Below are 11,294 nucleotides of genomic sequence, written 5' to 3' on the forward strand. Positions count from 1 at the left end.
TAGTCCAAACTGCTGCAATGCAGGAATCTCAGCTAATGTATCCATGACAGGTGGCCATCCAACCTCTGCTTAGAAACCTCCAGGGAAGGAGAATGCGCCACCTCCCAAGGGAGTCAGTCGCACTGTCGAACGGCTCTTACCATCAGAAAGTCAGAATCTCTTTTCTTGTAACTTGAATCCATTGGTTTGAGTCCTACCCTATGGAGCAGCAAAAAAGAACTTTGCTCCATCTTTCGTGGGGCAGCCCTTGAGATATTTGAAGATGGTTCTGTACAACAGACTACATTCCAGATGCACAAATGTCAAGAGATCTGCACACACATAAACCTTTCCCTTTTATTTTTCATTCAGTGAAGCAAGAAGCAGGATCAACAACACGTTTAAGCCAGGCCAGAGTACTAAAGGAAGGCCCAGAGTCAGGCTCGGAAGTGGTATGGCCTGCAGAGGGGGAATAATCTCTCACAGCATCTCTCTACCTACTTGTGTCTTTCAGAGCTAATGCTGGATATTCTGGTTTCATCTCGAAGGAGACGGTGATTTGAGCTGAGCCGCTAGCCGGGAACAGCGGTGACAAGCACGTGCCCGCATGCTCGTGTCCCCCTCCCCCCCCCCCCGTTCCCCATCCTCTCCTCTTTCATTTCCAGTGCCTGTGTTTGCAGAAAAAACCCAGAAAACCCTAATCTAAAAAAAGGAAAAATATATATATATATAAAAAGAAAAAAGAAAAAATCCAACCAGACTTGATTCTAAATAAATAAATCAGCAAACCCAGCCGAACCAACCCAGCTGTCCAACTCGCAGCGTGGCCACACCGCACCTCCCGAATCCCCACCAACTCCATTTCTTTGTGTCCGTCCGTCCAGCTGTTCAGGTGACCAGGTGTTGCAATGAAAAATGTCTCAACTTCAAACAAACAACAAAACAAAAAAGGCTCCACCTCCCTGTGTCGACCCCAGTGTTGAACGGTGTTAGTTTGTTAGGTGAAATATATATAAATATATATATATTAAAAAAAACAAAAAACCCAGAAAAAAAACACTTTTACAGTATTTGCATTCTCTGCCAAAGCATGGGCCTTCTCCAGTGGTCGTGTTCGCGCTTGGAAGTCTGTGACCTGTGTTACCGTTTGTTTTTGCGGAGGATGCTCTTTCTGAGCTCTCGGGCTGACCGTTTCTTTTCTCCTCTAGCTGTGGTTGTGGATTATGATGATGATGATGATTATAATTATTCAGACTCTTTATTTATTTTGTTCTTCTTTTGGCTAGAAGGTGACCCTTGTGGGGGTGGGGGTGGGGCTTTGTTTTCTGGGCCCCTCCCATGCTAACCCAGAGCCAGCGATCACCTGGTGGCAGTTGGCTATGGCCAGGCTGACGGGTTCTTCACGCAAAGGGTAACATAGCCTTAGAGATATAAAGAGGTCTCACTTGCAGGTTTTTTTGAATGTCTGGATTCTCATTGGCACTCACATTTTCCAAGCATCCCCGACCTTGACCTCTTGCCAAAGGGCTACCAACAGTTGTGTCGTCGTGCCTGTGCCCATGCCATGGCTTGCTTACGGTGGGGAAGGCCGCCCCAGATTAATGGGGCTGGCTGGGACAGTCGTGACAGTTAGATTAGGAGAGCTGGGGAGGAGGAAGGTTGACACCGCTGAACCTCATCCTCTTAACAGTTCTCAAAATTGGACTCCCCGCCCAACAGAAGGGAGCAGTAGGTACCTCCTTGGAAGGCATTTTGTCGGCTTTTGCTTTCTGAAAGTCCAGCCCAGCTTTCTCCTCTGTGTTTTTCCTTTGTGTTGATTTCAAAGAAGAAAAACAAACACAAAAGGGCTGGTTTGCTGCCTTTGCGGATCACTTCTCAAGTTTTCATCAGCTGTGGAGGAGGAGGGCTGGTCAGCTAAGCTTGCACTTGGCCATTCCCTCGCTCCTTCCAGCTCACTCACCGAGAGCAAGAGCCTCCTGGCAACAAACTCTGTGCAAATTCCTCTAGCAGGAGAGAGGAAACCACTTCAGGCAGCTTCTGGAGCTGACTGCAGGCAGCCCTAAACAAGCCAAGCCAAAGGGGGAGCGGGTGATGCTCTGAATGGACCAAGCCCTAGTGGAGGAAGAAGGGAATGGAGTTGCTGTCTCTTTATGGGTCAGTGCAAGCAAAATGCTGTGGAGCTGCATCCATTACCAACCACAGCTCCGTTAGGTTTCCCCCCCCCCCCAACCCCAGCAAAAAAGCAAGGTACAAACAACTGTCCTCTGCTGTGGCAGGTAGCTGACATTTGCCGAGAGAGCTGGGTGATGTATGAAGTACAGGGATGTTTGTTCTTAAAGAAGTTCCCCTCCTCTTATTGGCCCCCTCCCTCCTGCCCCCTTTCATATTCACAAAGGAGACAGGCACATACCCCGTTCAGCACCTCACTGCCCAAACGCTGCTCCTGCCTTTGGTTGATAGATTGGGGTGGGTTACATCGTTGGCCTTGGCCGAAGCTACAAGGAACAAGTTTTGGAGGCTGTGAAATTGGGCGGTTTCCCACTTACTCCTCCTCCTGCCTCTGCTCAGCATGCCATAAGCATATTTGGATAGGTATGGAGTCGTCAAGCAAACCACTGATTGCAGGGTGGATTCTGACCAGCCAGCAAAGTAGCATTGTTGGTTTCAGTTAAGGGATCGCCCAGTCATCTCTCCAGAACCAGTGTATTGGGGTGAGGAGATGCAAGAAAAGATTTTAAACATTGGGGTAGGGAATAATGATACGAGGACTTGTGGCGGGGGACGGGGCAAAAGCACCATGTTTAAAATTAGGCAGTGGTACTAGGTGCTTTAGAAATCCACACCTCCCTCTGCCACCATGTCAAATCAAGAGCTGTCATGTCTTCTTGGCACTCTTCTTTTGTAGTATGCTGCTGGTTAGATAAATTGCAGGTAATATGGCTGCTTGTGAAAGGGGTGAGGAAGAATCTCATGCTGCTGTTCTGGCTGTAGTGGGAAGGTCTGAAAATTTTGCCCAGAAAGAGAAAACTTGTATTATAGTGAAATAATCTGAGAAGGGCTCTTTTGCCATCTTGGATCTTACTTGTGCCACTTCCCACCTGGCCTTGATTCACCTCAACCCAATGGGGTGTCTCCATATCTACTCTAAAAAGAGTTTCCTCAGTTGTCGGGCGTATATCTAGATGAGGCTTTGGAGGTGGTGAAACAGTTCTTTATTGTTGCTGCTGCTGCAGAGATTGCTGCATTTAGTAACTCAGCCTGTTCCCCATTGAAGGGTCTTACCAAATGCTGCAGAGAGGGTGCTAACATAGAATAGAAAAAAAACAGGGCTGTGCAGCAGCTACCCAGGTGGATCTTTCCAAAGTGTAGAGTTTTAATTGCTAGAACACACCGCCTCTCATTCAAGGTTTGCAAAGTTTGGAAGCCTTTAATTGGGTATACATATAAGAGCAGGAGCAATGTCCTTGGGTGCAAAAGGTTGCCCTCTACACAGCTTGTATCTCGTCTCTAAAGGGACTTGTTGGCATTGCTAAAGCAGGGCTGCGATTCCTAAAGATTTGCAGGCTTGGATGGCATGGGACCTACTGGCAGGCATTCTCAGTTCAGTCATGTTGGGAAGGCATTCCTGCTTCTGGAAAGGGTGGCTGTACCTAGTGAAATGCAATTGCAAGATTTGCTGGCTGTGTTTGGACAGCCAAAGGATAGAAATTTCAAAAGTGAATTTTCTTCAGTTGATTATTGAAGCATGACAATTTTTGCAGTCTCCCAGTCAGCAAGCCATCATCTGACGTTTCACAGGCATCAGTTTCTTAGGTGAATTTATCTCAGAATGTTTAAATTGTGCAATTTCAGCATTATTGTGGGCTTCGTGTTGTTTTTTTTAAAAACCCAAAGAGGAGGAAACACTTATGGATATGGGACGAGCATGAAGGTCAGTAGAGATAGGGAAATGAAATGTGGTGCTGGTGCAGAAACAGCTTTAGCCCAAGGTTGCCTTCGCTATCCTTTCAATGGGTTTGTAGCTCTGAATCAGGGCATCAACCACCCAGAAATCACACATTGTGATCCATTCAGATCATTGCTCACCCAGCTAAATAAGCATGTCAGCACAGGAGGCTGGGCTTACCTTCATGCTAAAGCAACAATGGTTGCTGTACATGCTGACAATAGGAGTGCATTTTCAGGGCGATACTCCTTGCTGTGCTTCCCATTTCCCTCCCACCAGTGTTGACCTCAGCAGCTGGAAGCATTGCACAATAAGGTAGGGGAAGACGCAGCATTTTGGATTTTTAGAACAGGTTAAAGATCAGACTCTCATGCCTTGCCATCGATGCTATTTTTCCACAAAAAGAGGTGCCGGAACTCATGGTGAACACCTCCTTCGTGAGAGGTGCAGGAGCAGAGTTCCACCTGAAAAAAAAAGCCCTGCTTGCCATTATTGCATTTCCATTAGCTACAGTTAGAGGAAAGGCTTTCACACTAACATGGGTGCACAACCAATATTCTGCTCATGTGAATCAATGGGCAGCAAAACTAGTTGCCAAAAGGAATTTACAGATTTCCTATCACTAGTATTTTTTATAAACTATTGGGTATATAATTGTGAAGTGGTGGTAAAATGAGGTTGATTAATCCAATTTTAGTGCTTAGGAATCACCCCATCTCGTAAATATCATTAACAGCTCTCTTTTGATTCCTACATGCAGATAATCTCTGTATGGGCACAAACTATGTTTTAGTGGACTCTTTATAAATAGATGCAGTAGTTGGAAGCTCTGAAGAGCTTTGGGACAAGCAGGTCAGCACAAATTAGTCTTCCATTATTACCATCCTACACCTGATTGATAATTCTTGAGTCAATGTCAGACAATTTTCTTTGGAAAAGCTTCCTCATCAAGCAGTCTGTTGGCTCCACCACCAAGACCATATCCGTGTTTTACTTGGCAGGAGCCAGTGTTAAGCCAGGGACTGGGAGTTCAAATTCCTCTTTCAACCACAGTTTGCAATAAGAAGATTGCTACTTTGGCAATGAATGGGGTAGTCCTCTCATGCAAAGGAGCCAGTCTTCCTGCTAGAAGCAACCTTAATGCAGGTGCATTACTGCTGAAAGCTTCCTGCGGCGTGTCTTTCGAAGTGTCACGGCAAGAATAAAAGAAGTGCTCAATTATCAGGCATATCTAAATCATCTTCCATCCAACACTCTCAAAGACACCAAACTAAAGATGACCAATTTGTGTCTTCTCCACAAATCTTTCCAGTAGCATCTAACTAGGTCAGAGTGTTCTCCCTCTCCTGATTCCATTTTGCTGTTTGTCAAGGGCTGGGGAACACTGCAATGATGCTATGCCTTTCTGAAAGTAGATGTTATCAGCACCTCACACAGAATGGTGGGGGTTGGTGGTTGCACCACAGCATCCCATAATATCTAGCTGGGCCCTCAAAAATGTATTCTCATTCATATTACACTACCTTACTTGACCATCAATACTTGACCATCAAACCATCAAACCTGTGTTTCCAATGCAGCTCGAGTGCACATTCACAAATCAACTTAATATGCTGACGATGCCTGCAGTTGTAAACCTCAAGCTGAACTCAACAAAATTAAGAATTGTACACTTCAATTTAAAAGAAAAGGCCGCACAGCACTTAATTCAACAGTAATGTTCTGTGCACTTCACTTAGAGCCTATAGCTTCCTCATACTTGGGAATATATTCTATTTTATACTGATACGTCATTTTATCAGATTGCTGCATTTTAGCTCCCCACCCCAACCCAGCTTTCAAATGAATAGACAGTAAAGTTCCACGCCTAAAACCCCTTCCCAGAAGGACCAGGAAAACTCTGCTCATTTTAAGTGAAGCCCCCTGTGGAATGGGTTTCAGGATTCTCTCCTGAATAAGGAACTTATATATCTTAACATTGCTTAGGAGCAAAGGAGTTAGGTCAACAGCATGTAGCCAGGGTCAAAAAGGACTATACAAAGGAGTGGAAGAATCTTGCTATTAAGCAGGATTGTCAGGGCTGATATCTCATGATAGTTGCACAGCAAAACCAAGGAGGGAATGCCAGGATACTAAGGCTCTGTTGCACAGGATACTGAGAAGCTAATTGTGTGTGGCACAAGGGGAAGGGTGCAACACTGCAGGATGTCCTCGGCATGTACTGCACAGTGACCTGGTTTAGACAAAATGGGAACTCGGTGATTTCCATTATGCAAATGCAATGCGGTGAGACTTGGGGGCTTTGGCTCCCTCTCCCCTGTGCTCGAGAGAAGTGTGACAGCTGCTAGGTTTCCTTTTGAACCCGCTAGGTCTGTTGTTGCTGTTGTTATGTCACGCTTGGGGATCCTTGTTGATTCTAACTGGCTAGATTTATATTTTAAAAAAATAGGAAACCGAACCATAGTTTGATTCTGGTTTCATCTAGCCTCAGAAGAAACCACAGTTCCTTGAGGAGGAGTGTATGAGCATGAGGCTTGCCACAGCACATTCTTATTGACAGGAAGTCATGGTTTCCTGTTGCATCTGAACCAGGATATTTTTTCACTATGAAGCAGCCCTGCTTGTTCTTTAGATGGAAGTGGTCACCAGGGGGCGCTAAGGGAGTGCTATGAATGCCCTGTGCCACGTCTACCCATCAAATCATCCTCCCCTCTGATAACTCCACGCACACACCAGCAACCAGTCAGTTGCTAGAAACTGAGAGAAAATGTAAGCAACTTGTAAGAAAAGCAAGCTTCTCCTTTTGTGTGTGTAAACAGTTTCAAATGTACCAGCAAGCTTGGCCTCACTTTGTATCTAAAGGTTGTAGATTGAGAAGACCTCCAATGCGCTTCCAGTGTTGGCTGATCAATCTTTTCTTGAATGGAGTACTGAAAACTGATGCATGACATACAAATTAAGAAACCTGGGCTGGTCTATATTTTCATTCCACATAAACTGCCACTTAAGCGCAGCTCGTGCCCAATTACCCTTCCTCAGTTTTATTCACCTGACAGCGTGCTGTTGTAATTTGAATATGTCCTTTGCAATAGTAGATAATGGAATATAGATGACTTGTTGTAGAATGCATTTCTCTGTGCTTTCAATTTCTATGGATAAACATGCCAGAGTCTGCAAGAGGGATTTGCTGTGCATTCCACTTGGAGCCCAGTGCAATATGCAGAGTTCTGCATAAATTGAAGCCCCCCTTCATGACATCTGGAGTCAGAGTGGCTCATGTGTTGAAGCTGGCTTAATTGCACACACCATGAGAAGGAAGATCAAATAGGGTTGCCATGTGCAAAAGAAGATGGGGGGTTTTGGTGTCTTTTCACAGTTGTGTAGGTGAAGGAATTTTCAACAGGTGTAGTGTGTCATGCAAGGTACACCTGCCTCTTCTACATGACTTTTAAAAAGTACAGGAGCCTAAGATGAGACATTTAAACCCTTTAGAATACAAGACCTCGTTGGCACTGCTCTGCACTGTAGATAAAATTTCAGGTTACATTTAGGAGGAACTCAAGTTCCACACCTCAGTACTTGGCAAGTAGCTGTGAGCTTAATAAGAATTCCGTTTTTTACCCAGCTGGCAGTGAGCTATTGGAACTAGAGCCTATTGGATAAGGAAAATAAGTGTGTTTTTTTTTGTCGACTGCAGTAAAAATGCATAAGATGCAAACATTTCTATGGTAGAAGGCTGTTTTCCCCTGGAAAGGGAAGCTGAGGTGTACAATTGTGTAGAAAACACCAGTAGAGCTAGGATTGTGTGGTGAAGCTTGCAATCACCTCTAGCAAACAGTACTTGGAAGTCAGAGCCTATTGCTAGTCCATGTGCATGTTATAAGGGGTTGGATTTGTGCCATTTCTACAATGCTCAGCTGTGCTTATTTTATGCTTGCATCCCAACTTTTCTGACAACCTTACTGCACCTGACTGATCATGGGTGGTGTACAAAAGTACCGAGTTCAATGAAACCTGCCTATCACCTGGGAGGATGACGCTTAGCATTCCCACCCTCCTGCCACAAAATGCCACTCTGTTTAATCTCCAGGGTACCACTCTGGTACCACTCTCAGCTTAAATCTCCAGCACCTCCCTTCTTATTATTCATATCTATGCTTGGCACGTTTCACTGATCTAAATGTTGTAGAGTCAGTACCTCTCGTTAGCACAAAACTTAATTCTCTATTCTATTGCTGTGTTCAGTCCATACGTAATCTGCATCCCCAAAAGGAAAGAACGAACTATGGCACACCTAGTTTTCTCAGCAAAGACAATGATATGCACTTTAAGAGAATGTCACCTATTGCATGCCTGTTTTCAGACATTCTTAAGAAAGTAAACGTCTGTGGAAGGCACGAACCGTGCGATGTGCATGCAATGCAGAATCATCTCAGAGCTTTCCAGAATAAGCAAACTTGTTTTTAAAAGTCCTCAAAAGAGATCTCAGACAGCATGATGGCAGGAATGTCCCCCTGCTGGCCTTTGCAATTTTGCACATACTGATAGAAAACACCTTGAGTCCAGGATTCAGAGCCTAATAAACAGCTGCACATAAGGCGCTGCAAGCTTCAGTTGTAAGGGCAAGGAGCCATAATCTTCACTTGGAAATAAGGAGGTGTTTAAAGCATAGTGCCTTGTGGCTAGGCTGTGGTTCAGTGGTTAGACAAAGGTCATGCAAACCTTTTATGTAATGAACTGTCTTTGCACATTTGTTTCTCGATCCCTCTGGACCTACTAGGCCAAATCTGACAAGCTGCTTGAGATCAATAGACACAGTCCTATATAGTACTGCTATTGAGGGCCCAGGATGCCTTGTACAGTTGATAGACTTAGATGTCTTCCAGGATATCTGCTATGATTATGAAGTAGTGAAGCAAGGATCATTGATTCATTCCATTGCTAAGAGGTAGGAGGGAGTGGAAAACTCCTCAGCGACTTAGAAACGCAGTGGATTCTGTCTTGGGTGGCAAGAACTTCTATGGCATTCGAGCGTGGCCTTTGTCCAGGCCCTCCTACAAGGCCATCCCCATCACTTCATGCAGGACTTCGTATGGCTATTGAATGTAAGGGCAACTGGACCAAGACAGAATGACTGAGCAGGGGTGGGAGAATTGAAGGGGGGAGAGGGGGGGGAGAAGAGGGAATGGGCAGCGGTGGGAGGGGGAGCTGTCCCACCAGCACTGACACAGCATTGAAAGCACTTTATACTAAGAGGTTTAGATCTCTTACTCCTGCCGTCTCAGGACTGGGCTTTGCACTGCACCACCCTACCCACCAGAGAAGAGTTCAGAGGAGCTCAGGAATGCAGGAAGTGTTAAATAATGCTCCTATTTCTAGATGAGGCTTAGGAGACAATGTTCCCTTGCATCTTCCCCTCCCCAACCCAGTTGTGTCCTCTCTGCCCAGGGCAGGGGATGCTAAGAACAGAATGCAGACTACTAGGGTTTAGGTCAAAAATGTGTTTCTCTTCCAAATTCATATTCACAATCTAAGCTTAAGGTGGCTCATCTTCACCCCCCACCTTTGCATACCCACCTGAGGAGATAGTGCTTCCAAGACAGGAACATCCAGCTTAAACCAGGGAGGAGATAACATTTAGAGCCAACACATTCTGGCTGAATTGCCTTTCTCTCAGAGCACCTTTATTTCTGCATTTCTTTTCCAGGGGAGGGGTTGGAAACAGGGAGGTGGGTACTGGATTAAACATGCAAGGAAAGCGAGAATTCAAATATGGGGACGTACTAGAATGCTTGTACGATTTCTGTGGAAGACAAACTTGAGAAGTGTCTCTACAACCATGTATATGAAAAAAAAAATTACAAGCCGCATGTTGAAACAGGTGTTTCATTATTAAAACATTAATGTACCGGGGCCGCCTCCCCTTTGGTGTTCACCTTGTTTACTATGGAACTAAGTGCGTTGCTGGGGGTATTTTTGGATTGGGGGAGGGGGGTTGTATTTTCTTTTGCATGACCTTTAAAGAGAAAAAAAATCTATATATATCTATATCTATGAGAACTAAAAGCAAAGCTGAGCTGTTAAGTCTGTCCCATGAATGCTGGTGGATCTTTTCCTCTTTCTGACTTAAAACTCTCCCTTTCTTTTTCTTGCCATTTCACTGTCTTTTCTTTCTGAGCCTTGTAAGTGTAAAAATGATTCCGACTTTGTTTTTGTCTCGGGAAACTGCAAATAAAAAAAACCACAAAAAGGGACAAAACAACTGGTGCAACTTTGTCTCATTATCATGTTCCTGAGCTTCTCATTCAAGCCCACTCCACCGCCAAATGTCTTTACACCACCTGGAAATACAGTTTGGCACAAAGAAAGCCCACCGAACAGGACTGATACAATCATGAAAGATTAGAGCATCCAGTTCATTTGTAGTAACACATAAATATGTTTCCTCCCATGTGGTCAAAGCAGCATATATAATGTTCCCAGGAGGTCTCCCATCCAGGTAGAGTTCAGAATCAGACCTGCTTGGTTACTGCATTGTGTACCTTGACAACAGACCCAGGTAGAGAGGCACAGGAATGGGATTAATCTTGGGAGCAAAGGAAAGAAACTGCTCCACAGAAAAACTGGATGCCTTCACCTTCAGTAGAAGAGAGAATCTTCAGACATTCTTTCTTGCCTCAAAGAGAAACTGCACATATTGTACAAGTAACACTTGAATTCTAGAGATGGGAGGGGCAAGGACCATTAGTGCCAAGGCACTAGTAGCCCAATCCCCATTACTACTTCAGATTGAGAAATTGACCATTTAAAAGCAGATTACCACTCTAATGCAGCAGTCTCCAAACTTTTGGGCCCTTTGGACACCTTTGGAGATGGAGAAACCCCACACCAAACCAAGCAAACATGGCAATATATTATATTGGCTACAACAGAATGCTGCTGTCAAGTCTCATTTCAGCAAGGGGAGGAACAAGGGTGGGATCCTGAGGGCAAGAACCTGCTCTAATATAATGTACTGCCTTTACCATGCCACAGAGATTATTTGAAGCACATTCCCACACCATGTCACCTTTACTGACCAATATATTGCCCTCTTGTGTTTCTCCTTGGGGTGTCCTTTTTATAGTTATAGGAATTTCTGTCCTAAGAATTGCCGGTGACACAATGTTAAATTACAGGTGCAAACCTGCAAACAGAATGATGACACTTATCTCAGAGCAAGGGACTGGGGCTCAATTTATTTCTCTCCTATTTTCTAGTTTTACATCTAAAATGCCCTTTTAGACTTCTTTGTCCAACTGTAATAACTGACATGAATGTGCAAGTCTAAGGCAGAGACAGGAGGCTCCTACAACTTATACTTCTGCTG

The 11,294-nt window shown here is 44.7% G+C and overlaps 1 protein-coding gene across 19 annotated transcripts in view; it reads left to right on the top strand.

The window, feature by feature from the left end:
• Positions 1–665, top strand: part of CAMK2B (calcium/calmodulin dependent protein kinase II beta) — a 183,030-nt gene extending 182,365 nt beyond the window's left edge. For all 19 annotated transcript variants that reach the window (XM_033172134.1, XM_033172140.1, XM_033172141.1 and 16 more), the window contains one exon: positions 494–665. The gene's annotated coding sequence lies outside the window, so the exon portion shown is untranslated. The remainder of the gene's footprint in view (positions 1–493) is intronic.
• The last annotated feature ends 10,629 nt before the right edge of the window (positions 666–11,294 follow it).

Source organism: Lacerta agilis, chromosome 15 (genome assembly GCF_009819535.1).
Source record: "Lacerta agilis isolate rLacAgi1 chromosome 15, rLacAgi1.pri, whole genome shotgun sequence".
Lineage (NCBI taxonomy): Eukaryota > Metazoa > Chordata > Lepidosauria > Squamata > Lacertidae > Lacerta > Lacerta agilis.